The sequence below is a fragment of the Ciconia boyciana genome, chromosome 10, assembly GCF_034638445.1.
Source record: "Ciconia boyciana chromosome 10, ASM3463844v1, whole genome shotgun sequence".
Lineage (NCBI taxonomy): Eukaryota > Metazoa > Chordata > Aves > Ciconiiformes > Ciconiidae > Ciconia > Ciconia boyciana.
The window spans coordinates 29,191,244-29,209,652 of NC_132943.1; the positions used below are offsets into that span (position 1 = coordinate 29,191,244).

Genomic DNA, 18,409 nt, shown 5'->3' on the forward strand with positions numbered 1-18,409 from the left:
AACGCTGTCCAAACACCACACACTTCTGAGACTTCCATCCAGCTGCTGAATTTAGCATGCCACCCCAGCTACTTCACTTGCTCTGTACTTGCTTGCAAGCTTCACTTGCTGTTTACTATTGCAACACATCGTCTTACCAGGTAAAACTAACCTGTCTCACAATGGTCTAACCCAGCTCACATTCCCTCTTCTCTATTTCCTTTACTCCTTTTACAGCTGTAGCAATTTCAACCATGTAAACCCTGTCCATGTTTGTAGTTGACTTTTTACAATTCTTGAAGGTAAAAAGAGCCAATGCTCTTCCCCAGTAATCTTTTATTTGACACCTTGTTCTCTGCACTCTAATGACTCCATCTGCTTTGAAAATGTCACTGGCCTACATCTGTTAATAACCTTTTTCAAGGCTCTTTTGATTTCTAACCCGCTCACGTAGTCTCCTTTGAAGGCTATTCCCTTCTTATTTTCTTTCCCTTTTCCCCTTCCTTTTTCCCCTTGCCTTAGGGAAGGACTTTAGAAGAAGGTTTAAGATGTGGTAGCTCTAAGGCAGTGGCAGAAAATGGAGCCCAGAGCAGAGGCAAACGATTTCTAGTCCTGCTGTCAGGTGTTACTAGCAATGATTACAGGCTGATTTCAGTGCTGCTATCTGAAGGGATTCAGCTGGTTGCTCAAAGGCAGTCCGGACCTTGAATGTACTCCTACTCACAGCTGTAGGAGATTTAGTTCAACTATACCTGTGTCTCCCCATTCCTACTTGCTACTTTCAACGGTAATTAATTTCTCCTCTCACATGTGCACTCATAGTTTTGGTCACCGAGGGAAAACTACCATATGCTGTTTAGGAGACATAAACCTCAGCTCCAATATGATCAAAGAAAGAGTCAGCTGAGTTGGTGGCCAGCCTCCCATGCCACCCCAGCACCCAGCTCCCAGAAGCGCCATCACCAGAGTCCAGCCCACAGCATACCGCACTCAGCTGCAGATGTGCTTTTGCCTATGGACCAGGATTGTACCCTGCACTTCATGTGACACACCAGGGAGGAAGATGATGTAAGACACAGCCCACCCCATTCCCCCAGGTACTAGCAAGCTGTTTTGCTCACTGACAGAGCAGGTGGCTTCTGCCTTCAAGTGAGTAGGAGGTTTAGGAGCAGGATCTGGATCTTGCCTTCAGCCCAGAAAGCTGAAAGAGGGGAAAAGCTGCTGTGGTGGGTGTGCTGCCTTGGATTTACATGGCTTTATATATTCATATAAGGCTTTATATGAAGTGAGACCTGGAGAAGTCTTGGTCTAGGCTCTCTCAGGAAGGCTCATAATTTGATTTTATCAGGTGACAGTCTCAATCTAGATTTAGAGTGGGGGAGGAGGGAATGTGCTCGGATCACTAAAAACTAAAGTTGAAATAGGCTTTACTGGCACACACATTGCCAGTTTCAGTGCAGGTGACTCAAGAAACACACAAACTGAGTTACTATTTCAGTGACATCAATGCTACCTCCAGCGAATAGCTGAAACCCATCAAAAGAGTTGCATGATAGAGCGGCTTCTGTTTTAACTCAATAAACTCATCCTGTCCCTGTCATGGGACAACTAATGGATGTTGTTTTTTAGCTGTGGCTATCTGTCATGTTTTCTAACTGGGAGAAGTGAAGAATGGTGCAGTGACCAGGGCCAGGGTAACCTCTCCATACTAGGGACAGGCAAACTGACAGCAGGCAAGTGCCTCTGACTGTGGCTTCTCTGCTTCTGTCAGCTGTGCCCCAGAACGGGCACCAGTTCTTGAACCAAACGGTTTGAGCCAGTTACTTTCGTGTTGCCCATAGCCATAGAGCACAAGTGTGCCTGCTGCCTGCCCTCTTCCCCCACAAGGAGAAGAGCAGAGTGAAAATGAACATGTAGGCCAGGAGTCTGGGTTCAAGCCTGAACCCCAGTCTAATGTGGTAGCCTGTGTGGCATCCACCCATCATGGAGTTATTAGAAATTTTCTCGAGTGGGAGCATAAGGGGCATAAATTTACTACTCTAATTAAAATCAAAGTAACCCATATCTTTGGGAGGATACTGATAGTGTCAGAGCTGTAAGAAGATATGGTTCAGTTCCTTACATCATTCCTTTACCCCACTTTGATCCCAACACTTAAATTTAGGATGCAGCAGTTAGAACAAGCTCTCAGTGTGGTGAAGTAGGATGTTTAAAAAAACCTCACATTTTGTTTCCTTTCTGCTAGGTTTAAACTTTTAGATCAAATCACCCTGAAAAAGATGTTTGTGCAACAGGAAAATGTGGTATCAAGATTATCAGAACAAGGTAGACAATAATATATTTCATGTGACTTGATTGCAAAAAATGACAAGGAAACCACAGGACATCGGTGTGAATGCAATGGAACAAGGCCATGAAGCGTGTGTTGTGTGCCACAGACATAAGGGTTTATATAGACTTGAATGAGGTTCAATTTAGATCAAAAGGACCTTCAGGGATTTTTTTCTTTTTAAGATAGAGGCATGTCTTTTGGCATTACACAGCTTGTGGCTATTGATCTGAAGGTAACAGGATATGGAGCACGCACTTCTGATTTACTAGCACAAATGGCTTACGCAGGCATGGAAAGTAAACTGTTTTAAGCCCTTCAAGATCAGAGATAAGACTTATTAGCAGGACTGTCTGGGGAGTTTTTTCTCATCGCTTCCTTGCCATGCTAATTTGGTACAAAGGTATTTCCCTGACTGGCTTATTTGCACATGCCACCCAGATTTTGTAACACATTCCCTGTACTAACCTCCATGCCATGACCCCCCCATCCCATCTCACTCTCCTGTTGCATCTTGCCTTTGTCATTTTATCCTGCTTCTTCTCATATCTCTTGGGTCAGTACTAGCTGTTCTTTTGATTCCTGCTTTCCTACAGCATCTTCTACCCACAGGTGGGAACTAACAACATGACGAACACACCTGAAATATCGCAGAAACAGGCAATTTGGTCACTGTGACCCCCTGGCAGAATGGTACTTTGCAGCAACCTAAAATGCTCCTACCTAACAGCAGTCTGCAAGAACTAAAATACACAGCCATCAAGTACTGTGACAAGTAACTCACAAAAGATACTTTACTGTGCTTTTTCTGTATATTTTTCACTATTCCAGAATTCAGTTCTAGAAGTATAACTGGACCCTGAATAATTTTGTTCTGAAATGTAATGCCCACTAGGACATCCCAGTACAGATCATTTATTCTGTAGAGCTGGTGTTAGCCAGGAGGCAATCTTCTCTCTCCCTCAGAAAGCTTTATCCTTCAGTTCTTGTCAACTTATCGATTTTACAATTTAAGACTCATCATAATTTCAAAACTGCAGATGCAGCTTCTTACATATCACTATCAAAGCACCCAGAACAAGACTTTGTACATAACTTAGAACATGCACAAAACAGCTTCTCCGAAGCTGAGGTAGTTGGTGGCTCCTTCATGCATGACTTGTTACGTATTTCATGTTCAGCTCTGTGCCCAGCCCCATAGATCAAAGCCAGGCTCATGGAGCAGACCTTCCACATGTTATGGCTTCCAATCAAAGACCTGCAAAGTAATGCCCACTGCTGAAACCCATCTGCCTCCAAGGGGACTGTGAGACAGAGCAGATGGTCCTCGAAGAGACTGTTCCTTAAAAGCAAGTGCTATGGAAAAGGAGGGAAATGAAGCTCTTATCTTACTACTAGCCCACTGGCTGTCTACCCCACTCCCTAATTCCAGCTATCTAGAACCTGCTTTCAGCCTACAGCTCCCAGTAATCCTACAAGTCTCACTCCAGAAAGAGAGAAAACTCTCTTTGACCTTACTATTTTCTAACTTCTCATCTCAGCTTCTCCCAAGCGTCTTCTGGAGAATACTAAAACAAAGACGCTTTCCTCAAAGTGCTGTCTCTTCCTGCTACTCAGGGCGTCCTCACATGAAGAATCATTGCCCGGCTAACACCAATGAGAAATGCCATACGTGAGCACAAATAATCTGGGCACAGGGCCACTCATAAACAGAGCACAAGCATTACTGTTTGAGAAGAAATTAATCACCTTGAATTTTGCAAACCTGAATAATTTTAAAATAGCATATTTTACAATTTTCTGTTCACAATTAAAGATCTTGACAAAATCAGCCAACTGATTATAGTCTTCCACAGAAACAATGCAGGGAAAATTACTGTAAACAAAGAACTCTCAAATACACAAAGAATACATAATAACCCCTTTCACTCTGTATCTTTCCTTCTGACTTCCTCAGAAATAACTACTTTACATGCCAGATTCTGCTAGCCTTAAAACTGAGATCATGCTGCCTAAATTAATAGGACCATTCTTGAACTATGGGAAAATTCAACATATGTGAGTTCCCTATTAAAATGCCTATGTGCTCTGAATTTTTATGTTGGTACAAGCCCAGATTCTGCATGGTGTACTCTCACTGTGCAGGAACAAAATCTTTTACATCTCATTTTCTCACATCGAGCTTTTTTTAAATAAATGGCTACATCATGTTTGCCCAAGACACAATGTTCTGTCTCTATCACAAAATAAACCAACCAGTGGAATGGGTCTCTGGTATGATGAGTAGTATTTGGAAGCAAGAGAAAAAGCAGATTAGCCTAGCCCTCATTAAGTTGATTTTTTTCAGAGATTAATTGTTAATAGGACTTTTCAGTACTTAGAGAAAACTTTGAATCAGACATTAAACTACTGGAAATACTTATTCAGAAAAAAAGGTATATACCCCTGCTACACCTAAGTTTTTCCAGTGTGTTTAATATATGCATTCTTTACAAGAAGCATCTCTTTCTTTCACAGAAACATTTCACAATCCTAAAACACGTCAATGCAAAAGTGTCCCAATTTTGATTTTGAAAACCTAGTCACCTTTCCTCTTAGGTAACAGGACTTTCAAGATTAAAATACCCATTTCAGGTACACAATTCCGAAATTTGCTCATATATGTTCATCCCCTAACAAATATGGCTAAATAGTAAAGATGATTTAGATAGTACTTTTAAGGTAGTTTTTGTGGGAAATTTGAAAGATTCAACATAAAAAATGAATAGATTTATAAACTATTCAGATGTGTTGTTGAATTCAGGTTACTCACTTTCAAACAGCCCTCATTTGAAGAAAAACATGCATTATAATCTCCGAATTGTGTATAGTCTGAACACTTAATTGAAAGGTATCTTTGCAAATACACTGTTACATATTTAGGGAAGGCTAGAAGCACACACAGATACTGAGAATGGGATCGCATTACTTTACGCAAATCTGGTCTCTCTTTGCTTTTATTATTAAAATTGTGTCTGTTGGAAATATAGACACTATGTTGTTATTACTCCAGAGCAATTTACTGCCTGGCCTTTTGCGGGTTCTTGTATGAATATTCCTTGTATGTTCTTCATTCTGAGTCTCCATTATGTTTTGTCTCCCCTGTTTAGATCTGAGCGACTTGAAAGGTTTAACACACTAACTTATTTAATCTGATTTCTTTAAACAGATGGAATACGGAATTTCTCTAGCCTGTCTCTGCTTGGAAGACAAAAAGTTGTGTTTGATTAAAACATAACATCCAGAAATACCTCTACAGGTTGATTTAAAAACATCAAGAAATTGAGAAATCCCACCACTTTTTTTGAAAGTTTATTTTGCTAGTTGATCACTTTCAGAGTTAAAATCCTGAACCTTTATTTGTGTGGGTAAATCCTTCTGGTCAGGCTCCCTTCTGAATTACTGCACATGTGCCAGGACTACATGGCTCTCTGCTCTCATGGTGTTTGGAATTTGGGACTGCATCTTGAAAAACTTGCTCAAATCTTTTGTGAGTACTGATCTGTTGTTTGTATTGTATTAGCAGATAGAGACTCCAATGAAGATTTCACTGGTATGTGCACAGTAACTCTGTTTCTGCTACAATGGCAAATAGGCAAAATGGAAGGTGAGAGAAGAGTCTTTCCTCTTTTTACAGATTAAGAAATAAGGCACCCTGCATGCCCTTTTGAGCTCCTTTAGGATAGTTTTGAACAACTGCCACATGTTGGGCTCAACTGAATTATTGTGAATTTACAAAGAATAAATGAAGATCAGACTCTGGCTCTGAAACTTGTCTGAGAGGAACAGGAAGTTTGTGGGAACTGAACCCAGAAAGAATATTCATGTCTACAAAGTCCTGGAAAAGAGCCAAACAATTTATAGTTATAATAGATTAGAGCTCCTGTCCTAATTCTATTTGCTGATACCCAACTGCTTACTGCCTCATATCCTGTAAACTCAGACTGTGCATTGATGCACTCCCACATATGTGGCACCAGACTGACACCACTTTCGTCGTTTCAGTCTAAGCCAACTACAAATTTGGAAGCTTTTAGTCAGCAGCTAACTTGATAGTTTCACTGTCTTTAATGGATATGAACAATATATGTTGTGCCTTGTTACATACATTTCCTTACTTTGCCAGTAAAAGCATTCCTGTGGCCAGAGTACTGCGTGGCATGTTGATTCTGAGTGGGTGTTTGGTGACAAGCTGAATCAAGCTCACTACCTCTGAGGTCCTGTACAAAATTTTACCTTTTGGTTCAAATTTTCACAAGTCCATTCCTGAGTTCCTCTGACTGTCTTTTTCATGTTTTGGCTGTAACATCTCAAGTGACACAATACAGCTGCTGCCTTCCACTATGGTTGTTGGCTTGTCCATCTAATAATCTGAACCCTGAAATTACTGAATATCCTTTTGGTTGGCCCAAGATGGACCATGGACAGACCTAACTAACTGTTTGTAAAGCAGGCTTAGTAGTCTTCATTTTGGCATATCATATTTGATTGTTAATAGCTATTGCTGTTTCAGTCTTGCCTTTGTTTCACTGTAATATACAGAGGGTATTTCCACAAATCAGATTATTTAAAAAAAAGACCGTTTTTTGCTTGCTGTTTGGTAGATTTGCATATATCAGTCTTGTCAACTATAATGAAAGTTACATGTGTAAAAACCCTGGTGGCAGATTGTGATAAGGCAGACTTGACACACATCACTCTGCAGATAAGGATGCTACAAGACTTTGACATTTCCAGTGAAATGCTTCAAGGAAGGACTGTATATAATTGATAATGAAATGCAGATGGCTTGAACAAACTGGATGCCAAGAAGGTAACCAGCCTTGGAAGAAAGTTTGTGGCAGAACTCATCCCATAGAAAAGAGCAGAGATAGAAAGGGCAGGCCAGTTTTGCCCCTCTATCCTTACTGGACAATTAGTGCTACTGAAAGTAAAAAAGAAGGACTAGGGAGAAAACCCCTCCAAGATCAAAAGATGGAGTTGGAAGATTTGACAGTAGCATGACAGTCTGCCTGCTTCCTTCTTCCCCTCTCTTTCCATTTCACAATGGGAGTCCTTGAAGGCCTGGTGAAGGTTCCCTTCTTAAACACACTATGCCTTTACTGCAGGGTTAAAAAAAAAGAGCAAGTGGTTATTGAAATGCCATACATCATTTCCCACACCACCTGAAGGAAGAATTCTTTCTCTCTGTCTCTCTGTTAAAGAAATGGCATTCTCTATTTACTTGAATGACAGACATACCTTTCCCCTAGCTTCTACTTTAAATAGTTTTGGCTATTACTTATAGCTGTTTTAGAACTATAGTACTGATTTCCTTGCCACTACCCTGGTGATTGGTCATCATACAGTACAGCTATTGCTTGTGAGTAATGGCAAGTAACCTTGAAAACTAGCCAAGCCTGTAGTAGGTTTCAGGACTCTGCTTAAAAAGATAGCCCCCTCAGTTTAGTGAACTTGAAATGGGCAGCCTGGGACCTGCCTGAAGAAGTACAGTTATCACCTGAGAATGAACCAAGCCAGGGTTTGGAAATCTTCAAGAAACCTTGAAGCCAGAAAAAAACTTCAAGGGAAATCTTAAAATCGTCAAGCCTGGGACAAGGCTTTAGATTTAGGTTTATGATTTGTTGTTTGCTAATTAATGTTGATGCAATAAGGCTGTTCTCTATCCCATTAATGTCTTTTAAGGCTGGATTCTGCTGGCGCACAGCCTTCTTTCCTGTGCTTAAAGAAAGTGGAATCTAATAGCCAGTTACCTCAGAAAGATGCAACTACCTTTTTCCATATACTACCACAGGCAAATCCTTGCATCAAGAAGTTGTTCACCATCCACGGGCATTTTCTTGAAACAGCTAAAACCAGAACTATTAACTGCTGAAAGAAACTGAAGACGTCTCAGATAACTGGCAAGAGATGACTGACTGCAGGTCAGCCTATGAAAGCTTGGCATCTCAGGTGAAGAACCTGGCTGTTTTCATGTACTACAACAGTCTGTGCTCATGCTTTCATAAAAAGATAGCACACGAACTGTTTGACAACAAACAAAGCATGGGCTCTTAGCTTATGAAAAAAAGAATGGGAAATACACTGAGCTGAAATTGGAGAGAACCATACTTTCTGTTACATTTTATGGACTCTGTTTTTCATAATCAAAAGGGATCTTGAAAAGCCAGGACACAGAGATGCAGGTGTAAGATGCCATGAACAAGGATTATATAGATAAAACAAATAGGTATACAGTCCCCTTTCAGAGGTGACCCATGTGAGCTGACAAAATGCAAGGCCTCTCTGTTCCATACAGTGGAATCCAAAGAAATTCGTGTCAGAGGGCACTGAACCCCCTTTGCGAACCTGCAGCCGCATCAGACCTGAGCTGGGCCCAAGCTAATGGCCAGGCCCCAAGAGCGCAGGCGAAGCATTGCTAAGGCAGCTGCCCACCGCTGTGGTGGGTTTTGGCTCTCTGCAGGGGACAGCACTCTGCCTGCGGTGGCACCGACACCGACGTTTCTTGGCTGTGCTCCACAGTGCCATGCCACACAGGTCAGCTGTGAGGCGGGCTGACCTGCCCCCGGTGATCTGTTGAACTCTCATTTGGCCAATGCCCCTCTGGAGGCCATCAATAAATCCTTGAACTAAGTCTTTTTGCGTAGCCGAGTGAACTCCCCGTCCCCACCTCTTGCCAAAATAACCCATTCTAATCTGTTTTAAACGTTGTCCCACTGTGTCAGGTTTTTTCCTCACCTCGCGTCTCTTTCTCCCCCCACGAGAGGGCACCAACACTGCATCCTTTGAGACATTTTATTTCACAACGAAACGTGCCTCAAAGGAAACTGGGGGGAGAGAAGCCAGAGGGACCCAAGCAGCAGGCTTCAGATCTGGAGCAACTCCTTTCTCCCCGGGGCTCCACAATTTTAATTCCAAGGTTTTGATTCAGAAGCATCTCTGGTGACAGCTGCATGAAGCCTCTAATAGGAAATAGTTGCATAAAGCCACTAATAGGAGAGAGTAGTTCACAGGCACATATTTGATTTTATTTCTCCATTTTGTCTCTTGGCCCCCACTTCAAGCAGTGAGACTACAAAAAAGGGTGTCTCTGGAATTAGAAACCTTCATGGAGCTCAAGAGAAACCAGTCGGAGAGCTGAGAAATACCAGACACAAAATGTCTCTTGAAATAAAACATACATGAGACAGCCAACAGACAAATCTTATTCAGGGAAATCAGAGTGAAGTAAAAACACAACTAAAATTGCCATAGGACAGGGAGAATCTAGTGAATAGAGAACAAGCTAAAAAAAGCCCTTGTATTGCATAACCTGACACACTGACAGCTATGGGTGAGACAAGATAAATATGCAGAGAAAATGAAAATCAAGAAAGGAAAGGAATTACTTAGTGTGATCTATGGGTTTATGCTTACAAATACAAAAATAATTCTAAAGAAAGGAAAATGTAGGCTAAGTACCAGACAAGCTTCCTGTACAAGACAGAGCCCACACTCTCTTTTGCAGGCAGTGGATGCCCACATTTAAGCCGCTAATTTGGTTCCCTTATTCTGGCATTTGTAAATGCTGCGCTAGGCTTCAGGGGCAGGACACAGCTACCAAGAGGGTGTTACTCTGGCTTCTGCTAGAGCTCTAGGTTATGTGATCACATATTTTTACACAACTCTGTGATCAGGGAATTGTTAGAAACCCATGTAATGCTCTTTTCTCCTCTCTCCTCCTCCATCTCCACTGTCTGCATGCAGCACTTCCTCAGGTAAAGGCAGAACTGTTTTCACCAAGTGCTACAACTTGAGAACCAGGGGTGCTTGATGAAACCAGTAGGAGATTGGGTTAAAACAGATAAAAGAAAGTGCTTCTTTACAAAACATGTGAATTTCTGGTATTTGCTGCCACAGGAGGTTGTGGAGGCAAGCACAGTAGCAGGTGAAAAAAGGTTTCAGACAAATTCATGGACAACAGCTACAGATGGAGCATGAAAACTCTGGGCAGGGATATATGCTCTAGCATCCTAACCCAACGATTTCAATGCTCAGGGAGTACAAGGGGTATGGACTGCAGACTATGGCCAAGCTTGCATGGTGTCCCTAAACAACTGCTTTTACTGCCACCCCTGGAGAGAGAATACTGCATGACAGACCATTGGTTTGGCTCAGGAGTGCACTTCTATATCCTCATGTTCCCCCCTTCCAGTCTTCCAATTTAGGCAGAGCTATAACAACCACAACTTTTAATGCTATGACCACTCATCAAAATGGCTACCAAGAGGCTGCGTAGAAAGAGGGAACAGTACAAATTGGTACACACTGAGAAGTTGATTTGAAAAAGGGCTAGAGAGTATTCACATGCCTCTCAAAGCCACCACCTTGCAGGGACCCTGAGGTGGATGCCGCACACAGAAAACCTGCTGGAAAATGCAGCATGAAGTGTTGGTGGAACCATTTGCTATCAGAAGATGTAATTCCCACAAGCTAAATGCCCTTCACCAAACGGCATCAATTTGGCTTAAGTTTATTTTGGCAACCAAACAAAAGGGGGAAGGGAGGGTACTCTTGATATTGTCCAAACATCCCATTCCAATGTTTTTCAAATGAAACATTTTTATTTTCCTTATTTTGATTGAGCTTCAAGAACATTTTGTTTTTAAGTATAACATATAAAATAAAAGAAGGAAAATCAAACTTTTCTGTGTAGTGGTCCATGGATTCTGAGTCACTTGGACACTTACGGAACATGAAATTGCACTGAACAGTCAAAGAATGAATATATCCAATTTTAACAGGCATAGCAATGGTATAAAAAATGGTAATGCTTAATGTTTTATGGTACAGGAATAGCCATCATGTCCTCACAGTTTTCATCATACGAAGGTCTCACTAGGGAAACTCACTGAGGAAAGTTTAGTGTTTAACACTATAAGGAACACAGAGACAGTAAACGTAAGTCTTTGCAGGGGAAGGCCTCAAAAGAAACTATCCTGGACTTTTCCAGGCTCTAATTTTCCTAATATCCATAAAGGAATGCCTTTCAGGACCGTGTATTTCTTGCACGGAGACCAAACCCTACAATTTCTCTTCACAAGACTAGGCAAAGGACTTAGTTCTGTTAGAAACAATTAGATTATTTAGAAAATCAGTTCTGCAACAAGACTTCAGCTCTGACTCAGAAAATTCAGTTTCTGGATCAACTTTTTGTGTGGCCTTATGCAGGTCATGTAATCAGCCCTGTAGGTACTGGCAGTGATGGGCACACCAGTACAGTTGCACCTGGGCGTGCACATAATCCAGTGCACCAAACAACCCCATTTTCTCTGTCAGGTTTAACACCTACTTACCTGTGAGAACGGATATTTCCCTACCTTATGAGGAGGAGGGGGAATAATGTCAGAGAGACAAAATCCGCTAACCATTCTGTAGTATTCAAATAGTGCAGTAGTGTAGGCGTCAGGAATAGAGCTGAGTTGTTAGCATACTCTATTTACACCTACTCGCGGTCATACTGATTCATATTGGGAGGATTTGGAGAATACACTGGATTGTATTTACCATTTTTCGTTACAAGTATGAAAGTGGTGTTTGAATCTAGCCCACCCTTCTATGGTTTTTCATGTACTTCTATGTTTCATCTCTATTGAGGTGTATTTCTTGAAATGACTCTTTTGTAGCTTTTGTTCTGAAAGCAACTTTGAATAAAAACTACTGGAAGTTATAGTAGCTGCTGTACTATTTTTCACACATTTTACTATTCAGTCCCAGGTTTCACATTAAACAGTTCCACTGCCTGTTTTTAAGGCTAAGCAGACAACTTCGTTCAAATGGCTACTGACATCCCAAGCTGCGTAGAAAGATATAATAGGAATGGGCTTTTGTCCTAGGCTCACCCTATGGAGCATCACAGAACAGATAGCCAGTTACACTCACTATTTTGGAATTTGAACAAATCATAGCTTTTTTCTTTCACAGTAAATTTTTCCTCCACAGCAGTTATCTGGGGTTTATACTGGGAGACTAAAAATATGTAAAGTGGGGAAAGAGAAGTCTGGAACAGTAATATTAAAACACTTACCATGTTCCATGCATTAGCACAGTAAATGCTGTAGAAGTTAAATTGTCTGTGGACTCAGCATGGACAAGGTGCCAGGAATCTGCAAGTTCTAATCTCATTTCTGCAGCTCTAGAAATAAGCATCAGAGAATTAACTCATCACACTTTATTGCTTGAAAGCATCTATAAAATAAAATCATATTTCAGATATTCTTCCATAATTGATTCACAGTTTTACTACAGTTATTTTCTTAATGGCCTTTCCAGGCCATAAGTCTTAATACATAAGCCTGTCCAAAACATGTCTTGATCCATTGCTGGAAGTACCAGGACAGGGGACCTGCTCCCAGTGAACAAAACTCCTTATCATTTTAGCATGAATTTTTGTTTGCCCCAGGATTTGCTAGCTGTAACCACACAAGTGTTTCATAAGCTCCTCTTGGTGTCAGAATTCATTACAAAATCTCCTGCCTAGGAGATGTTTCCATCCTTTCTTCTTTTCCCTTTTTCTTTTTAAAAGAAGTGAGATAATGCTTGAGAAAGATGCCAGATCAAAAGCCCTCAAGTCCTCCTTGCTACACTCTAAATCCCATGTCAAGAAACACTCATCTCTCCTCCCAGGCATGACACTTAACCCTTTGTCTAATAAAATAATTGAAACCTGCTCCCAGGCTCTCCTGTGCTCAACCATCTCCCTTGAAATTCTCAAATAGGATGCCCGGTTGTTGGCCTTTGAACCCACAATGAGTATATGGAAGTCAAAGTAATTAGTTTAATACATCTAGAGAGCATACAAGTTCCTCTCATGTCTGGGTCTGATCCTGCAAAGGACTGCATATCCTCAGCTGCCTTTGACTGAGGATGTCTAAGCATTTCTGAGAAGGCCAAGACTAGCTAAAATTAAAGCTCTGGATGGAAGAAGACTGCTAATATTAAAGGAATGATAAAGTGATTTTGCATTAGTAAAAATAAAAAAGAAATGCAAAAAAATGTACAAGATTATGTAGAATGATAACAAAAAGATAAAATTAATAGCAAGGAATGCTATAGAGGGGGGCTGAAAGAGTGAGGCTGATAATAAAGACAGAGATGGAGTAATGCTAATTCCCAAGATATAAGGCTTAGCAATAAACCTGTTGGTAAAATCCTAGCTCATCAGAGTAGAAGTGAAATTGTAAGGGATAACTTTAGGTAGAATTATATATTGCCATCTCATGGGACAGACAATACAGGTACATGTCACCACTGACAGCACTTTGCTGAGAGAGAGGAAGCGAGGGGAAAGAGGTGTCTAAACTAAAGCATCCGAGGCCCTTCTCTTCCCCCCCAAGACACTAGCTGTTACATGAGAAGATAATTTGCAAATGTAGGTCCCACTTTCAGGGAAGGGGAATATCTGCCAGGACCCTTTGCTTCCTGTGAGCCTGAAAGGGTCTCCCTCCCCCACCAGGGAACCTGTTAGCAATGCCGGATCTCTGCTTCTCACAAACTGAGCTGCTGCCTCCTGATTTTCTTATGTCTCTTGAATTGGGAGAGAGCTGCTGAGATCTCTGAGGAAGCCTCTGCCTATAACTCCTGTCTGTGAAATAAGAATGCCTTGCTGAAGAGCGTAGACATCTTCACAAATTAGGAAATAAACCTCACAAGGTAAGGGTTTTCCCAAAATAACAAAATATAAGGGAAAGGGACACAGGCATTCAGAGAAGAACACTCCACTGGAGAGTCTCAAGGCAATTTTTGAACAATCTGGACACATTATTGTACTTTCTCTCAAACTTCTTGTATTTCTCTCAAACTTTTATTGTACTTTCTCTTGTACTTTTTCTTGAAGAGGCAAAATAAGATTATACTAAACTTTTAAATAAAAATACTAAATTTTTTACATGCTCTGCCACCTTCCCAAGAAAACAGACTGCATTAGTATCCTGTTTTATCAAGGAGGTGACTGTTTTACTTTCAGAGCCAATTTTTCAAACCTCTTCACTTCCTGTCCACATCACTGTTTAGAGAAATAGATTTTCCTGCACAGACAGACATGTTTTTCATATCTACAGCTGGCTTTTTAATTGCAGTGGCTATAGTACTAGGTCAGGCTTCAGATATTCGAGTTATAGGAGTTGACTGTAGCCTCTTAACTAACCTGTTGCATAAATTCTGATTCAGCAATATATTATATGCTGGATTCATTCTTTACATTAATGGAAATACAGCTTTTAATGCAGTTGGAATATGGTGCTGGAAATTTTGATTCAGCAGCAGATTATGTGCTGGATTCATTCATAATATTAATGGAAGTTTTAAGCGCTGTAGGAAGATGTCACTGGAAGATTTTTTCTTTTTCATTCCATGCTGTTTTCAAAAATACATTTGAGGGCTTTTTAGAAGTTGCAGTACATCCAGATGGCACAGCAAAGAGATGCAGCTCTGGTTAATACACCAAAGGTCTTGCATTCAGGTACCCTGACATGTCAGACTTCCATGGGTTTAACTTCACTCTTCTGAATCATGAGCTTGGACCACTGAGGACTGACCTGTTATGATCTGCTGCAAGCCACTGGGGAGGGGAGAGGGTTTGAGCACGAGAGTAACCTGCATAGTTAAAACCTCTGTGGTCCCCTGGGTGTTTTGAGGAAGGACTTAACAATTGCAAGGCCACATTTAGCAGAAAGGATTTCATGGGCCTGCTGGTACATCTAGGTTGGCCAGTAAATGGGAGCTTCAATTTTCCACACTGTGTCTTCTTGGAGGGAGAAAAGATGCAAGGGCAAGTACAGAATCTGTACATAGCACCAAAAGCAATGACAGAAGCCACTGACAGAAGGCAGCATGGGCCTGGTAACTGAAAGTGTGTCTTGAAACTCCTATCAATAACCTGTAAAAAAGCCATGTGAAGAGTGTCCTTTACTTTCCACAAGCTACTTTGCACCGGGCCTAAGACTACTATAGTCTTTTGGAAGAGGTCTCCAATGTGGAATGTTTTAGCCTTGAGGGCAAGGCCTGCCTAGCTAACACTGTGGTAAAAAAGCCTATACCCCCACTGCAGGACAAGTAAGAAGATTTCCCCCAAATGTCCCATATTCCCAGTCTCTCATTCCTTCCCACAAAAGCAACTGAAGCCTTGCAGCTGCTCAGCTGCTTCCTCTCTAGCACAGCACGTTCAGGGATGCTCAGAAACCCATCAGAAGCCCAAGCTCATTGTATGAGGGAGGTGTGGGATTTTCTGTCTCACACACATCATGATAGTCATTGTGTAGATGCTACTAAAATTAGGAGCCACCTGCATGTGGTTTCAGAGCTCCGGAGAATCCAGCTGAGCTTGTAAGATAGGAAGAAGGGAGGGTGGGTGTCTGCTGGGGCCCAAATATCCCCGGTGTATGAATGTAGAGGGGGTAGTCATGAAGTGTATTGATCTTCTTGCTAGATGCTGGAATAAAGCCCAGACCTCTGCAGACTGAGAAGAAAATCTCGATTTTGTGCTATCAGAGCCACCAGGATGGCTGATTTGCAAATTTGGATCAACTCATGGAAATATGGACATTTTGTGATCACAAATACACCATTTGGATACAGGTTTTCAAATTAAAGCACACGATAGCTTCTCAGTATTGTAAAATGCTGCAATGTAGTCCTGTCTCAGCCTGAAGGTGAAGTTCAAATTGCATTAGAGTGTAAATCAACACAACAGAGATTAATTGGTTCTCAGTGGACATTGCAGCTCTTTAGAAGCGGCATCATGGATGAACTTACCCTATTGCAACTATCCCAAACTCTTCAGAGGTATGGGCATTAGCAACAACATATTTGTAAGAGTCTTTAAGTCACAAAGAATACTGCTGAACATGATTGTGTCACACTATGCATTTTTGCTGACATCTCATTTCCTCTCTCTTGTTTTGTGGTGAAGGTATAAGCAGGGTTTATTACCAAGTCATCCTTCCTGTGGTAACAGATGGAAGTAACAAAAACAGCACAAAAAAGGATTATTAACATCTATGGCAAGCTTTTCAATACTCTGGCCATTAATTCTGAGTCCTGCAAGCTGGAAGTTATTATCACGTCCAAGTGCACCCAATCTCCAAAGAAGGAAAAATAAATAATACGAAGAATGGACGTATGTTTGATAGAATATTGATCCAGAAAGAGACATAAAATATTTGAAAATGTATACAACACTAAAAATATTATTAGGAATAATAACGTTTTTAAAAAACTGACATAAAAATTACTAGTTTTATGGACAAGCACTTGACCTAACACTTTACCTGTGTTAGGTTTCAGCTGCAGAAGAAAAAGGTTGCTGCTGAACAATGGGCTATTACATGAGCAGTTGCCTCCTGCAGCTGTAAGCTCAAAGCCTGCTTTTGGATACAGAAAGAATTTGGTGATCCTAGCCTTCCTCCTTTTTTTGTGTAGCTCATAAAAAACACTGACAAACTGGCTGTCCCGTTGCAAAAAAATGCAAGATTGGATTAACAGGATTCAGGGTTGAGGTGCACTGGCTGAACTACAAGATAAAGCTTGTAGAGAACAAGCATTGTGTCTAGTTCAAACCAGAGCAATTAGCTGTTCACTTTCATGACTATTAAATGCACTCATAATTAAAATTTAAAAGTCTGAAGTCTATACTATTTTTTCCAAGCCCCAATTACGAGTAATAAGATTTAAGTTTAAGTTTAACTTGTCTCTTAATAGAGGGTAAAGAGCTCTTATAAATCAGTCAAATAGGAATTGCCATTGAAGAGCTATTACTGAAGAATTGCTGTCGAAGTAAAACTAATTAATATCTGTCACTGCAAACAGTTAACTACAGAAAACTTTCCTGCTTAACTACCAGCACTATTAAACCACCAGGACTTACATCATCAAAAGAAAAAGTAGGAGAGAACACACTGTCTCTTTTGACACCAGCTTTTATCTTCTGCTCTGGCGAGATTCTGAAGTCTTTTTTCATGCAATCTGACCAGACAGAGGCGAAGCCAGGTCTGGCTCTCCAATTAGCTCTAGTAACATGGTGTCGGATCACGTTCTCAAAGAGCTTCCCCTTAACTGAACTTTTGGATCACAAAAATACAAAAAGAGACAATCTTTGAAGAAACTGAGAGGTTGATAAGTTTCACTCAAGTGACCCAGAGATGGCTCTGCCACCCTTGGGCCCAGAAGTGGTAGACAGCTCCTGAGATCACACAAAGTAGCCTCAGGTCTCCTCCCTGACTTTGATCACACATCAGCCCACAGGGCTGCTTGAAATGGAGGAGCACTATCCATGTTCAACAGTCAGAACCAAGCCCACTCATTAACTTCTGTGCCTGGTGATATACATCTATTCCAATAAAGCACTTATGCCCTCACACCTATGTATTACTGTGGCAAAAGAGATAAAAAACACACCTTAGAAGACCTAAAGTACAAGATTTGATGGCTGTCTGGTGCAATATTGGTATTTTCTTCTCGCCTTTGGGACATCTTCTTAGCACTAATTGCAGATTCTTATTAGTGGAGCACTTACTGGATGAGTTTTATGGGTTAATGCTTCAAAAAGCACTAGATTCAGCTTCCCAGGGTCTGTCCCAGCCCTGGTAACCTGCAACAGCCTCTCTGAAGAAAGCTTTGATTGCTTATTCAGAAGTCCTCATCAGAGATTTAGCAGAAATGTTTGCAGTATGAACATCAAGGCTCTGAGCAAGCTAGCATAATTTTGAATGGCCCTGCTTTGGGAGGGAAATTGGACCAGATATCTCCAAACGTCCCTTCCAATGAAAATTGTTCTCTGTTTCTATGATCATGCCTTGCGTTCCACCGCACATGCAGAAATACACGACGGTAAATGTATATAACCGGATCAGGCCCTAATCAACCATTTTTAAAAAAAAGCAATCCTACTTTGATTGTACCCTTTTTATAGTAACTCCCCTGTGATAGCTTTCCTGAAAAGCTATTTTTATCAGCTGTAACTGCAAACCATATATCCCAAATATTTTCCTGACATAAACAAAGTTAAGATTTCACTTGAGCTCAATG

The 18,409-nt window shown here is 41.1% G+C and overlaps 1 long non-coding RNA gene across 4 annotated transcripts in view; it reads right to left on the reverse strand.

The window, feature by feature from the left end:
- LOC140657783 (uncharacterized) overlaps positions 1-18,409 on the reverse strand; it is a 185,548-nt gene that overhangs the window by 154,552 nt on the left and 12,587 nt on the right. For all 4 annotated transcript variants that reach the window (XR_012044486.1, XR_012044485.1, XR_012044487.1 and 1 more), the window contains exon 2: positions 12,414-12,521. This is a non-coding gene — a long non-coding RNA (uncharacterized lncRNA). The remainder of the gene's footprint in view (positions 1-12,413; positions 12,522-18,409) is intronic.